At 43.0% G+C, this 12,876-nt stretch overlaps 1 protein-coding gene and 1 long non-coding RNA gene across 5 annotated transcripts in view; one reads left to right on the top strand and one right to left on the bottom strand.

Annotated features, from left to right (window-relative positions):
• The window catches only part of CNOT6 (CCR4-NOT transcription complex subunit 6), a 32,750-nt gene extending 21,201 nt beyond the window's left edge, over positions 1–11,549 (bottom strand). For 2 of the 4 annotated variants that reach the window (XM_067005514.1, XM_067005515.1), the window contains exon 1: positions 11,357–11,549. The gene's annotated coding sequence lies outside the window, so the exon portion shown is untranslated. Of the gene's footprint in view, positions 1–9,276; positions 9,413–10,123; positions 10,270–11,356 lie in introns of those variants that run through there. The other 2 variants (XM_048057175.2, XM_048057174.2) reach the window with 2 other exon arrangements.
• On the top strand, positions 412–9,458 carry LOC106032893 (uncharacterized). Its single transcript, XR_001205100.3, has 4 exons — positions 412–1,057; positions 5,932–6,025; positions 6,253–6,459; positions 9,320–9,458. It is a non-coding gene; the product is annotated as an uncharacterized lncRNA (long non-coding RNA).
• Positions 11,550–12,876: the final 1,327 nt, after the last annotated feature.

Raw genomic sequence — 12,876 nt, 5'->3', positions numbered from 1 at the left:
AATTCACATCTCATTTTCAAAAGAGCTTTCACCATCTGCAATTTTCACTTGCACCAACACAGACTGGGGGAAGCACCACTGAATATTCCCCTGTTGTTATATGCAGTAAGTCAGTGAGGGAGAAAAGGTTTATAAACAAAGTTATGACACAGATGCCCAGAATACATTCCAGACTACAAAAATCGAATGAAGAGGACACTGAAGTATGTTTAAGTGCAAATAAAACTGTTTACTATCTTGTAGTACGTTATTGCAATTGCATTTAAGAGTTTTAAACACAGCAGGGCTTTAAGAGGAGGACAGCTGCCCATTCCTACCCTAGGTCACTCAATCCTAACGTGGAATTAACACTCCTTACCCAAAGAAGCTGAACTGAAACAGCTTGGTGGTGTCAACAGCATAAAAGATCTGACATAGGAAATTAGATCTGGAGTCTTCGACTCCAGGGATGGTACCCAAAGACAGCAGAATGGGGAAATGGTGAACCAAGGCAGACCAGGCTGTTCGTGGAGAGGTGCACGGGTGGCGAGGATCAGAAAGAGAGAAGAAAAATACTAAAGACTGTGATGTCAAGGGAGGGCAAGCTGTCAGAAGAAGAGCTGACAAAGTGGCTAATATGACAAAAGGAGGATGGAGCATTGGCTTTGGCTTCGCTCAGGAACAGATCACTAGAGACAAAGCTAAATTTCCCCAGGATTGAGTTACACCTGCACCAATTGCTGCCTGTCTCTCCAGATTAAAGTAATGAGTGCAGTCAGGTGATTAACAGCCAAGCTAGGTGCTGGTTTAGAAAACTGTCCTGGAAAAGAGAAGGTGTGATTACCGGCAACTGTGTGAGTGGGTGTGCTGCTCTATTAAGCAGGTGCTGCTCTGCTGCTGAAGAGCATTTATAATGAAAGCACTGGTGCCATTAAGAGTGCAGTCTTGGGAAAAGTCAATGGCCTAGAAAAGGAGGATTTGGAGGAGGTGCCTAAAGGCCAAGTCATTTTAGCTCCTCTGTTATCTGAAGAAGAGCGCAAAAAAATTCAGAGTGCTCCTTGAGAAGGTCTGTGGAATGGTAAGTCTGCTTGGTTATAGCAATATGAAATGTAAAAGCTAGAATACAAGGTAGTTAATGATCCAAACAACTCTGTAAAGTACCAATAAATAATGTCTCTAAAATAGAGATGATAGTCTGGGAGAACTACCTTGAGTGGTAGGGCAGAAAAGAGTTTATTTTATTCCTGTTCTTCTCTTCTGCCAGTTTTACAAAGTTGGAAGATTGTGGGGAGATAGCTTTCTGCTTACTCTTAGAATACTGCTCACCTAGCTATTTTGATTAAAACTTTTTTTCACTTAAAGCAACAACAAAAACCTACAGCATTTCTTCATATCCTGAAATGATTTCTCTTAAGACCACAGATGAATTAACTCTATTTCAAAACTAAATGCATTAGACCACTCCTGTAGGCCAAGATTACTATCTAGCCTCCATATCATTGATGTCACTATAAATAGAGGCATTATGTTATCTACAGAAAACTTCCTATAAATACTAGCTTCTTCCATACTAAACTTTAAACTAGGCAAAGAAAACTCTAATTCTAGAACTCTTCTGAAAATCATGAGACACTAAAAACAGCGTAAGCTAATGCTCAGATAAGAGTTTAATGTCATCTGATCCAATCAATTATTCTGAAAGAACTGTTTTGATATTTATGAAGCGAATATGAAGTTGATATTTATCTTTTTTTGCCCCACACCCCTCAACTCTAATACTGGATGATCATATCTGACCACTCTTTCGAAGCCTTGTGCCTCTGACCTTTAAGCTCTTTCATGTAATCCAAAGCTTGAGAATAGACTTCAAGGGCTTTCCCCACAAATATCTGATGCCAAAACTGAATAGTACATCTTGATTTCAAAGTTAATTTGGGATCTTCTTTGCCTCCCCAGCCACTTGCCTTGTGGTTTCACACCACGCTAAGCAGAACTAAGCTGGTCCTGCTGTAGTTCCTTCCTCCCCAGGACTTTGCATTTCCACTTCACGCTTGCATCAGCAGAAGAAAGTCAAGAGACTTAAACTTGCCAAAAGCAAAGGTGGGGGGAAAAAGCAGGAATGTTTTTAAGGGTGCCCAGCTTCCTGAATTACAGTAGTAACCGACCTGTGGATTCACAACAGAGCTGTTTATTTGACTGAAACAAAACAACAACGTAATTGGTTTTGGCCACGCCTACCTGAAAGCTGTTCTCGCAAAGCAGGAAGCAAAATCTTGCTTCCAACTACCCTCATCCATTCATTAGTTAAATAGTAACACTGAACAAAGTCTAAAATCCTAAGTGAAGTCAAAGTACAATGGTTCTTAGATAACAAAACTGTAGTAGTTCTAGAAATGTATAGGCTAACAAAAATGTTAACCTGCATTTGAAGGGTTAATCTATGGTTGAGCTTTATTAGGAAGAACAAAAATCATTGCTTTGAACTCTGAATAATGATCCTTTTTAAACAGAATGCAGAACAGACTTGCATCTAAAAATACCTACTACACATTGGAAAAAAGTCCTTAAGCTAATTTCATAGTGTTGTACTTGTGTTTATGATAAAATTTAAGATTTGTCAAATAACCTGTTCTTTCAAGGATGCTTATTTTGCTCGTTCCCACTCAAAGTAACACTACCTGTTCTTTAAACAAGTGTTTTCTCAAGATGAATTAAGCTTATTACTTTCATGTTCCCTTCACTGTTGACATTTTATTTAGCAAGTTATGAATTTCTATGGGAATTTAATTACATTTCGGCTTGAAGTAGAGGCAACAACCCTATGTAAATGGACACTGCCCCTGGCTGGGATGACAAGGTGCAACATCTGTCTTCTTACTGAAAAACAACAAAAACAGGTTTATGGTAAAGGTCAGGCCCTTCAGAATTTCAAGCATTCGAAGGGATGAGTTGAGTCAATGACTGGATTTACACAAACTAGTTAATGATCTTAATCCTGAAAAATATGGGAAAAAAGGACTCATAGCAAGACACTGTAGTGGAGAAAGGAAGCAAACAAGTACCCAATATATCCTGGCTGAACCTCAAGTGTCACATGAAATAAACCCAGTGTCATTCAGCTAAAGTTATTTGGGACACAGACATGGCCACCTGTCTGCCTGCACAGCCCTATAAAACTTAGAGAAATGTACGTTGTCTTCTGTGTACTTGATACTGTTCCAACGAAGTCTTTGAAATTTTGTGCCAGTCTTATTTTCTGTTTTATTCAACATGTATTAATGAAACCTATTTTAAAAAGTTTGATTTAGTTAAAAATCTTAACATATGCTATGACTCTGGTCTTCCCAACCAGCAGCAGGTATAAGGAATAATACTGAAGACTTGCATCCTACTGAGAAATATTGCTTCTGCTAATATTTTGCTACAATACCTAACTGTGCAAATAAACTAAAGTTCAGAAATGCAGGGGTAAGCCAACACCTAAAATAAACTTCCTGAGAATTAAAGCTTCTTCAAAGGAGAGGTAATCCATACTAAAGCAGATCAGAACTAACGCTACAAATATTTTGATGCTGAATAAACAGGATTTTAAGGACTGGTCTATCTATTGAAATGCAACCTTACATTTAACACAGTGCTAGAGAACAAGATTGCTCTATTGAAACATACGAAGAAAAGTGTTACAAGAAAACACAGATCCCTACCACCACCAGTATGCTACTCTTAGGTAAATATCATCTGTTGTGTAAACACCTATTTATTTGTTGAATAGTGTAAACACTCTTGGCATTAATAGAAAAAAGCCAATCAATTTTTTCATAATAGCAGTGAAAATATAAAACTAGGAAAAAAATCAGACTGGAAAATTAGCTCAAGGGTAAATTCTTCAGAATATATACTGTGAGTTGAGAATTTACCTCTCCCTGCAGTGCACATTACAGCTGCTTGCACAGGCAGAAGTGGAGTACCATAGGGGAGCAGCACAAGTATGATTCTTTAAAACAGTCACTACCCCCCAAGAGATTTGGGGAAAATGTCAAGATTCCTTTAATCCAAGGTATCGCTTAATGTTGGAATAATATAAACTTAAAAGAAAAACACAAAGTCAATTGCTTTATTCCAAGAGGTCTTTCACTTGGTATGATCGCATACATGTCAGGGGCTGTTAGCACAGTAAGATTTAATGGCTTCATCAGGGAAGTAATGCTGCTTCATCATATTTTAAGGACTTCTAAAAGCAGAGTTTCACCTGACTGCCAATACAGAACCACAAGCCACCCTTCCTCTTTTGCAGACTTAAATAATGCAGTAGTATGTGAGCGTGCAGTACAACCACATAATAATGTAAGATACTGATTAAGTCAATATATGTTAGCTCACGTGAGTATATCTGAAATATGGCTAATCAGATCAAGTTTAGTTTTGCATAAATAGGTGGTACTACAGAAAACTTGTAAGCTGACAAATGTTTTAATATTCTTTCACAAAATCTGTGCAGAGTTAAAAGTTCTGCAAAGCCCTTAATCTAACTGAAGCCGACTAAAATGAGATACAACCCTCCTGAAACCTTTAAAAAAGAGGAGGAGGGGAGGGGGGGAAAAAAAGCAAAGCATCCCAGTTCGTACCAACTAAGCCATAAAGTCAAAGGATATGTTTGCTGTTTTCAAATTAGGAAGGCCTGATCAGACTATAGCACCTAAATGGGTCAGGTTTTAAGTTTCATCAAGTCTAAAAATCAGCTAATTCACATTTTTAAAATGAGCACGTTATTAAAATTTAACCTTCGGGTATTTAGAATGTAATAAAGGTTTCTTTGTCCTTAACTACGTGTTTATGGAAACGCAAGCTGCCCAGTTACAAGGTGCTTGCCAGGGGTAGGGAGGTTGCCATTTTCCAGTCCTCTCCTCCCCAGCCCTGCCACCCCTCCCCTCTACCTCCATCGTGATTTCCCATCAGCTGAGCAACCTGCAGCCCAGTATTTTAATGGAGTACGTGCAACCCTCTGAACCTTGCAAGGAGTGAAAAATGTATTTACCATAGCTTCACTAATGCAAAGCAGTGATTTTTTCACTTCCATGTTCAGTTGCTATAAAGATCAGTTTGGGTTCAAAAGAGAACTCTAAAATGTTCAGAGTACAAAAGGCATGTTTCAGCACAAAGGTCCTTGACTGCTCCATCTTTTAGACAGATCTACACGATAACACTTTATCTGAATCATGATAATTCAAATTCCCACCCCTTAGCCTGCTCAACATCTAAGGATTAGAAATACCATTTCCAAATGTTCTCCGTGTAACACAGAGTCCAGATGATTAGAATAGTTCTTAATTATCAGCAATTATACATAATTATGCCTATAGTAAAAGGCTGCTGTATACAAAACAAGCATTAGTGCAAAACCAAATTGCAAAGCAAAGACTGACCTTTAACTGGTATCCCTAGAAACACTTTGGCTAGCTAATGAGCACTACACCACATTTGGATTTTGTATGTTCTATTTCAGAGTATTCTGAAATGCCAATACACTAAAAGACCAGTCAGGTTCACTAATTGCTTTAAGCATTTACTTTCATTACATTATTCTATACTGTACAAATAAGATGGAACCTAGAAGATCAACTCTAAATGGAAAAATTCCATCTTAAAACATTCAGCTTCAAGTTTTAAAAACGTAAACAGATTCTAAGACCAAAGCTCAAAAGCTTTGCCTACAAACACCTTCAGAAAGACAGTGAGAATGGTCCTGTAGACAAAAACATTAATAAACACCAATTCTTATTCCATATCTTGTGTCCAGAGAATCATATTTGACAGTTATGATTTCTCATCATGGAAAACTATTTTGTTTGAAGTACTGCATAATTTCTTAGCTTTGTGCAACTGAAACCATTCTATATGCTGGCCGATATACCATAAGGATCCTTACCACACTTCCCTTTTTTCCATCTGCAGAATAATTTCCACGTTTCTGTTACTTAGCGGGTGAAAAATGAAGTCGCCATGCATAACATTACTCTGTATCTTTGCCTTGCAATAGAATTTAACGGTAAGAGACAACCTAATTATTTTATTTGGACATTAGCTCGTTTTCAGTGTTCCTGCTATAGATCTGAATGACTATGACAAAATATTTCAATATCTAGTTCCAAAGCACTTTGCCTTCCTAAAAATACTTAATAGATATTTAAACACACTTGCAAATATTAGTTGCTAAATTAACTAAAGTTCAGCACGTTGCAGAATTCATTTATGCACGCTCTACCCATCTGACAGAAGCAACCAGACTACTCAGAGATCCTTTACTTCGAATGAGACCAACAAGCCCGAGAATGTTGTTTCACAACCGCTCTCCTGCACAGCAAAGACCACTCGAGATTCCTCTGCCGACCCCATATTCTGCTTCATCACCCTGCTCAGTTGTGTTGGAGCAACTGTTGGTGAGCCAATGCTGTAAGCCAGCAGTGATACCCAGCTAGGAAGGTGGGTTTTGGTGGTGGCGGTTTAAAAAATTAACGCTTTAGTCACGTCACTGGTCTGTTTTCAGCGCTCTTCCAAAGATAGTTGCGCTATCTTTGGTTGTACCGACACAGCTTATGTGAGGTAATGAACAACCCGTGTAGTAGTTTTCCCAGCTCTGCCCCTGGAAAGAAAAGTCTTCACATGCTGCTATTCTTAATTCCTATGTGAACTGTGGTTATACCAGAAGACACCACGGGGCTACCAAATCTCTTGCTCCCTGCACAGGAAACACCTGTGCCAGCACAGGCAGCTATTGTAAAATCAGTTCTTAAATCTCCAGGATTAGATCTTTCATGATGTTCCTCAGCAAAGATTACTTTCTAGTTTTAATTATTTTCCAAAGATCACTTGTTCCTAAAAACTCTTGTCCCTGGAAGTACCCGTCTATTTACAGACAGACTGTGATTAAGGCAGCACTGAAATTCCTCTGTTTGAGTCCACAGGACCTTTGCTTTGTCAGGCAACCCTCTTCTGTCGGGTGGACAACTGTTAAAACTTTAAAACAAGAATGAACAAGAATTCATGGTGAAAGCTTGACGTAAAACATCTCAATGCTTTTTATTATTCAGCCGTTTATGATGCAGGCTCATTGTTCTGACAGGAGATACAGATCAGACTGCATACATGCAAATCTTGCTTTGCTTTATTTTAGTTTTGAGTCTTCCTGTCTTTGCAGGTGTTGTTTCAGTGAGTTCCAAAAAGCATGTGAAAGGATCTGTCTGTGAAGCACAGCCAGTTTTTTTTTTCTGATCTCTGACCTGCAAACTGATATAAACAGAAACTTTTGTGGGGCTCCATTTAAGCCAGATCAACTTGCAGGATCCACACTTCACTCATTAATACACTCCAAAACACCCCGAGTAGTAAAGCTACACGGATCATCTGAAATATGAAGGACACTGAGTTATGGTACCCTTCATGGTCTCCTAACCATGGCAAGGGGCTGTACCCTAACACCATGATCTATCACTTGTATTGTTTTAGTGTGTTCTACAAGGCCCCAGCCTTCAAACTGGCACTGAGCTTCCCCCTTTCCTCAACAAGGCAGCAAAGAGCTCAAGGAGGCTTTGGAGGTATTGCTATAAGAAAATGGTACAAAGTCTTTAGGACAGCCTTAGGCAAGAAGCTGCTCAATTTGCCTACCAGGAACATATAAGACACAAGAAAATCATCAAAGTATCAGGGCTCTGATCACAGTATCTACATGGCAGCCTCCATAAAATACCTAACATGTTTACCAGTTTAAAATAAAAAAAAGAACCACAAAAAAAACCTCTTCCTTCAGAGCTCCATTACAGTACAAACCGGAACACTAACAGCAACTATTTTATTTCTCAAGTAAACAACTATGTATACATTTTCTGCTCCTAGCCCCTCCTTGATCCCTTTGCTAAAAAAAGCCCTCTGAGGCATTAAAAAAAGGATTCATGTTGCAGTCCTACAAAAGGGAAAATGGAGTTGTTGCCAACTTTTTTTTTTTTTAAATAAATAAGCACCATCTTGGAAGCGTAATTAGTAGCTCGAAAGGATATGTTAAGCATTTAAACTGCTTTTTCTATGGGGCCTGCCTAAGCATTTGTACGCTTCAAGACTTCACCTGCAGAAATCACTCGATTAGAAAGTGTGAGTGCAAGTCCCCAGGCTTATGCAAGCTTCCTTGTTGAGTGGACTTCTACAACCTCATCTCAATGCAGGAACGATTTATGTGACTTAATACAATGCTAATAATCTGGCATGATATTGTACAATAAACACACCTCCAAGTGTGAAGCACCAACGCTGAAGGGGAATACAAAGCAGATGAAACCCTGCGGTGACTCAGTCTGAGCACTTTATGTATAAAGCCTTCAAAATTACACCATGAAGAAGTCTAAATTTAAACTGCATGGAAAATAGCGTAAGCTCTTAGTACATTGAAAAAAAAATAACCTTGATACATTGTATGCAATAGGGCAAAGGCCAACCTCTGTATCATGCAACTAAGACTAAAATCTAGAGGTAGGGTCTGTTGAGATTATTTTCATGGGGTTTTAAGGCAAATAGTACCTTTTAAGTTCATCATATGTTGTTATTACCTTTGAATACTACATATTTCATCTAAGAAAAAAAAACACCTGTATGTGACGTTTGTTGTATGTTCTTTCAGTTATGAAGACTGAAAGGCATTTTCATTCATAAAGGTACAGCCTGCATATAATCTTCACTGGACGTGGCCCCAGTTGGGCCGTGGATGTAATGTTACAGGCTGCACTCATGCACTCGTACAGCCAAAATTACATGAGAAAACAACGGGATAATTTTAGACCTCGATAGTCTGATAGCAAACAGAACCAGGAGGCCTGCAGCCTCTGCAGCAGGGGCTGCCTGTTGTAGCAGGTGCTGCACAACTGGAAGGAGGGATTCACCACCCAGCCTCCTAGGCATAGTGGCAATATAAACAATAACACACACTGCACTACAAGCAAAAATACTTCACTTTTTGGTGATAGTTTAGCAAGACCGTTTTTATTTACATTGCCATGTTTTTAAAAATAGTTATTTTTTGTTGGTCAGTTGGTAAAGTGTTTTCAGTTTGCTCAATCCTGGGAGAATTCTACCCCATTTTAAAGAATGTTTTCCATTATGCATATTGCACTTGCATAGAAAATAAGTCTTCCTAATATCTAGTACTGACTGATCTTAATGATTTTTACCTTGACGGGTACCATGCTCATTCAATTTGTGGCCCTTTGTGACATGCTTTCAAGTCTTCATATATAAAACATCAGAAGTATTTACCTGCCCATGCAGTATTACAGTTTCATCTATCTTTATATTTCAGATCTTCCTCTAAAATTCAAGCAAAGTAACCAGCCTGAACACATCAAGACTGTATTCAGAGTTCAACTTCAAAATGCAAACAGAAAAGGGGTGCATGGTAGTATCCTTTTTATAAATGGACTGATCCAAGCGATTCAGGTGAAAAGTGAATAAAGAGTTAATCCAAATGCGAAGGGCTCCATTTCAGTAATAGCATGAATAAAACCCCCACAGAAGGCTTCATTGCTAGCAGCAAACTCCACAGAGTCCAGATGAACCAGCAGGAAGAACAGAGGGTGGATAATCCTGTAAAATTACCCCAGTGGAAATGTTGATAAATTCCCAATTACGAGACCTGCTCTAGAATGAAAGAAAAATGCAAGATACAACACAATTACCAGTCAACACTTGCACATCTTCGCATTTAAGCCAGACAAATACCACAGGTATTTCTTAATCCCTTGAATTTTGAATTAGTTACCCATTGTGCTGAAATCTAGATTAAGAAAATAAGACCCAGAAAAAAAAAAAATGGAGATCTGCAACTCTGCTTATAAAGCAAACACCTCCCTGTGGAGTTATATTTTCACTAGTACAGTTTTCTGTGTGTTTACAGAGACAGATATCTGGAATGAAAAAAAATAAAAGGCAACAACACCAAAACCCAACCCTGTTTTACTGTATTTGTTCTGACTGTATTTTTGTATGACTAAATGCAAATAAAGCTTCATGTGAATTTTTACCGTTCATGGAAAAATTACTGATAAGAACGCGTTCACGATATACGTGTGTATCAAGATGGAGAGGCAGATGCACAGATACGTACTTTTCTAGAGCTTTATCTGATCCCGAGCTTAAAGTTCTCTACGAATTGTAACCCAGAAGCGGTGCGGCGCGGGATCCAGCCCTACTGACCCACTTCTGCGCTCCAGCGTGCGCCCACCTCGGGATTTCAGCCCCTGCAGACCCGTCCCAGAGCCTCCCTGAAACCCACCCACCCCGCGGCTGGCTCGGTGAACGAATAATCGCCTGCTGGGAAGTTCTGGAAGCCCGCAGCCCCCACCGCGCCGAGCGCGGAGGCCCCGCGGGAGGCCCTGTCCCAAATCCCCTCTGTTTATCCCCGCATGTGTGCGCCCCCCCCCCCGCCCCACATGTCAGCGCAAGCCCAGCCTCCCGCTCGCCTGCATTGGCCGCCGGGGCTGGCAATCAGGCCCCGAAGCCTCCCCCCCGGTTTATTTCCCTTCTCCCCAAGGCGAGCAGGGCCGCTCCGGCCTCCCGGTGCCCGCCAGGCCTCGCCCCGCGGCCGCCAGCCCCCGCGGCCCGGGGCCGCCGCGCGGAGCCGCCCCGGGAAGGCCGGCTAGGAAAATGGGGGCTCTGGACGATCATCGGATTGATGTCATTTCCCTCTGCCTTTGTTTAATTATTTTAAACTCGATCGCCCGGTTGGAGAAGAAAATTAAAAAAAAATAAAAATAAAGAAAGAAAGAACTTAAGGCTTCCAGATGCCATTATACTAATTTCTCCTAATTGCCTCCCCGATGCAAATGAAGCCGGGCTCTTCGGCGAGAAGCCGCCCGGCTGCCCCTCGGCGGGGTGCGCAGCGCCCAGCCCCTGCCCCGCGGCTCCTGCCTGCGCCCTCCGCGGCCGCGGAGCCCCCCTCGGGGGGCGGCGTCGTTGTCGCCGTCGTCGTCCCCCTTCTCTTCCTCCTTTCCCTTCCTCCTTCCCTCCATCATCATCTCCGCCACGGCCGCCGAGCGCTGCCCCGCGGGCTGCCCCCCACCCCCCCCCCCCCCCCGCCGCCGGGGCAACCCCTCGCCCCCTCCCCGCTCCGTGCCACCCCCAACAAAACACCCCCTCCCCTTCCTCCCCAAACTCTAAGGGACCCCCCCCTTCCCTTCTCGCCGTAACAACGCCGCTCCCCTCCCCCATCACCCCCCCCAACAATTAATTAACCCCCGCGGCCCCGCTCAACCCCCCCCCCCCCGTCCCCCTTGAGCACGAGCCCCCCCTCGAGGCGAGGCGCCGCGGCCGCACGTCGCCCCGCCGCCCCGCTCCCTACCTGTGGCTGCAGCATCCCCGTCCCCCCGCCGCCCTCGCTCCGCCGCCTGCCTGGCTCTTTGTTTCCTGCCGCGGGCCGGACGGGAGAGCGGCTCCCCCCCGCCTCCTCCTCACACTCATTGAAAGCAAACAAGCATCATGGCGGCGGTGGCGGCGGCGGCGGCTGCGGGCGGGCCGGCCCTCCTCCTCCTCCTCCTCCCTCTCCTCCTCCTCCCTCTCCTCCTCCTCCTCCTCCTGCTGCCGCCCCGCCTGCCGAGGCCGCCCACACTCGGCGGCTGCGCAGCCTCAGGCCGCGGGGTGCCGCTGAGGGGGCCGCGGGACGTGGGGGGAGTTGTGCAGGGGGTCCGCAGAGGGCTGGGGGGGGGCAGTGTGTCACGAAACGGGGGGCGGTTTTGTTGTGGGGTTGGTTTTGGGGGGGTTCTTTTGGGAGGGCTTGTTTTGGGGTACTTCTTTTTTTGGGGGAGGTTGTTTTGTGGGGGCTTGTTTTGAGGGGTTGTTTTTGGGGGGGTTGTTTTGGGAGGGTTTGTTTTGGGGGGATTCCGTAGGAAGTCGAGGGGGGGGGAGGCATGTGGGCGAGGAGCGAAGGAGGAGACGGAAAAGTAGATAAAAGTAGCACATCAGGCGTATTTTTAAACGCTGAGCTGGTGTAAATGATGTACAGCAGCGAAACAGTTCCCAGTGTGAGTCCAGGAAGCCTAATTAAAGTGATCACTTGATTTAACTTTAAATTCTCCTGCATAAGTATGAATCAAGAACGCAGGCTTGCAGCGTATGACCTCGGGCATGATGTGGATAGCATGTTGAGTGCCCCTTAGTGCAGGGGATCCTCTATATATCCCTTCTATACATGTATGTACCAAATCCATGCCCCAGATCCTTTGCTGTGAAGTTTTCATGAAGTGTTCGCTGTGAAATGGCCACCGACTTCCCGTCGGCACCCCTGCTGAAACTCACGTTGCACATCGTTTTCTTATTCAATTAATGGATGTGTATCCAGATACCTCGAAAAATAAAATACATTGTTTTCAAGTGTAGTCACTGCTGCCACTGTGTGACAAGATTTTACTGTAACATGCGAGAAATTGTGCGAAGAGGTGGTGGGAAGGTACCATCAGTGGTGTGGTACTGGCCAAAGCTATAAATAACAATTGCAAAATGAAGTGAATTTCCCTTGATTATCATACTGTTGTAATGTTCAAGCACTGGCGATGCGGCAGCAAATGTACACCACCTCATCAAAAGGAATCGTAAAGAGAAAAATCCCAGATACCCAACCCTGTTTCTGAAATCAGAAAGCTGAAAAAGAATCGAAGCCTCACCTGTTTTGGTATAACTGGATACCTATGTGGAAGTAAATGGTACTCTCATTGTGCAGCAAGGCCTTCTAACAGTTTAAAGGCAGAACTGGACCTGGTTCTGCTGAGGAACACCAGCAGTAACCCACGAGAGCAGCGCTTTGAACAGAAAGGCCTCTGGCATGCTGCGTACCGAGTCTGCTCCTAAAACCTCCTCCTCAGAAAG

This window comes from Anser cygnoides, chromosome 14 (genome assembly GCF_040182565.1).
Source record: "Anser cygnoides isolate HZ-2024a breed goose chromosome 14, Taihu_goose_T2T_genome, whole genome shotgun sequence".
Classification (NCBI taxonomy): Eukaryota; Metazoa; Chordata; class Aves; order Anseriformes; family Anatidae; genus Anser; species Anser cygnoides.
The sequence above is the reverse complement of the archived record's forward strand: the minus strand, read 5'-3'. Positions and strand labels throughout refer to the sequence as shown.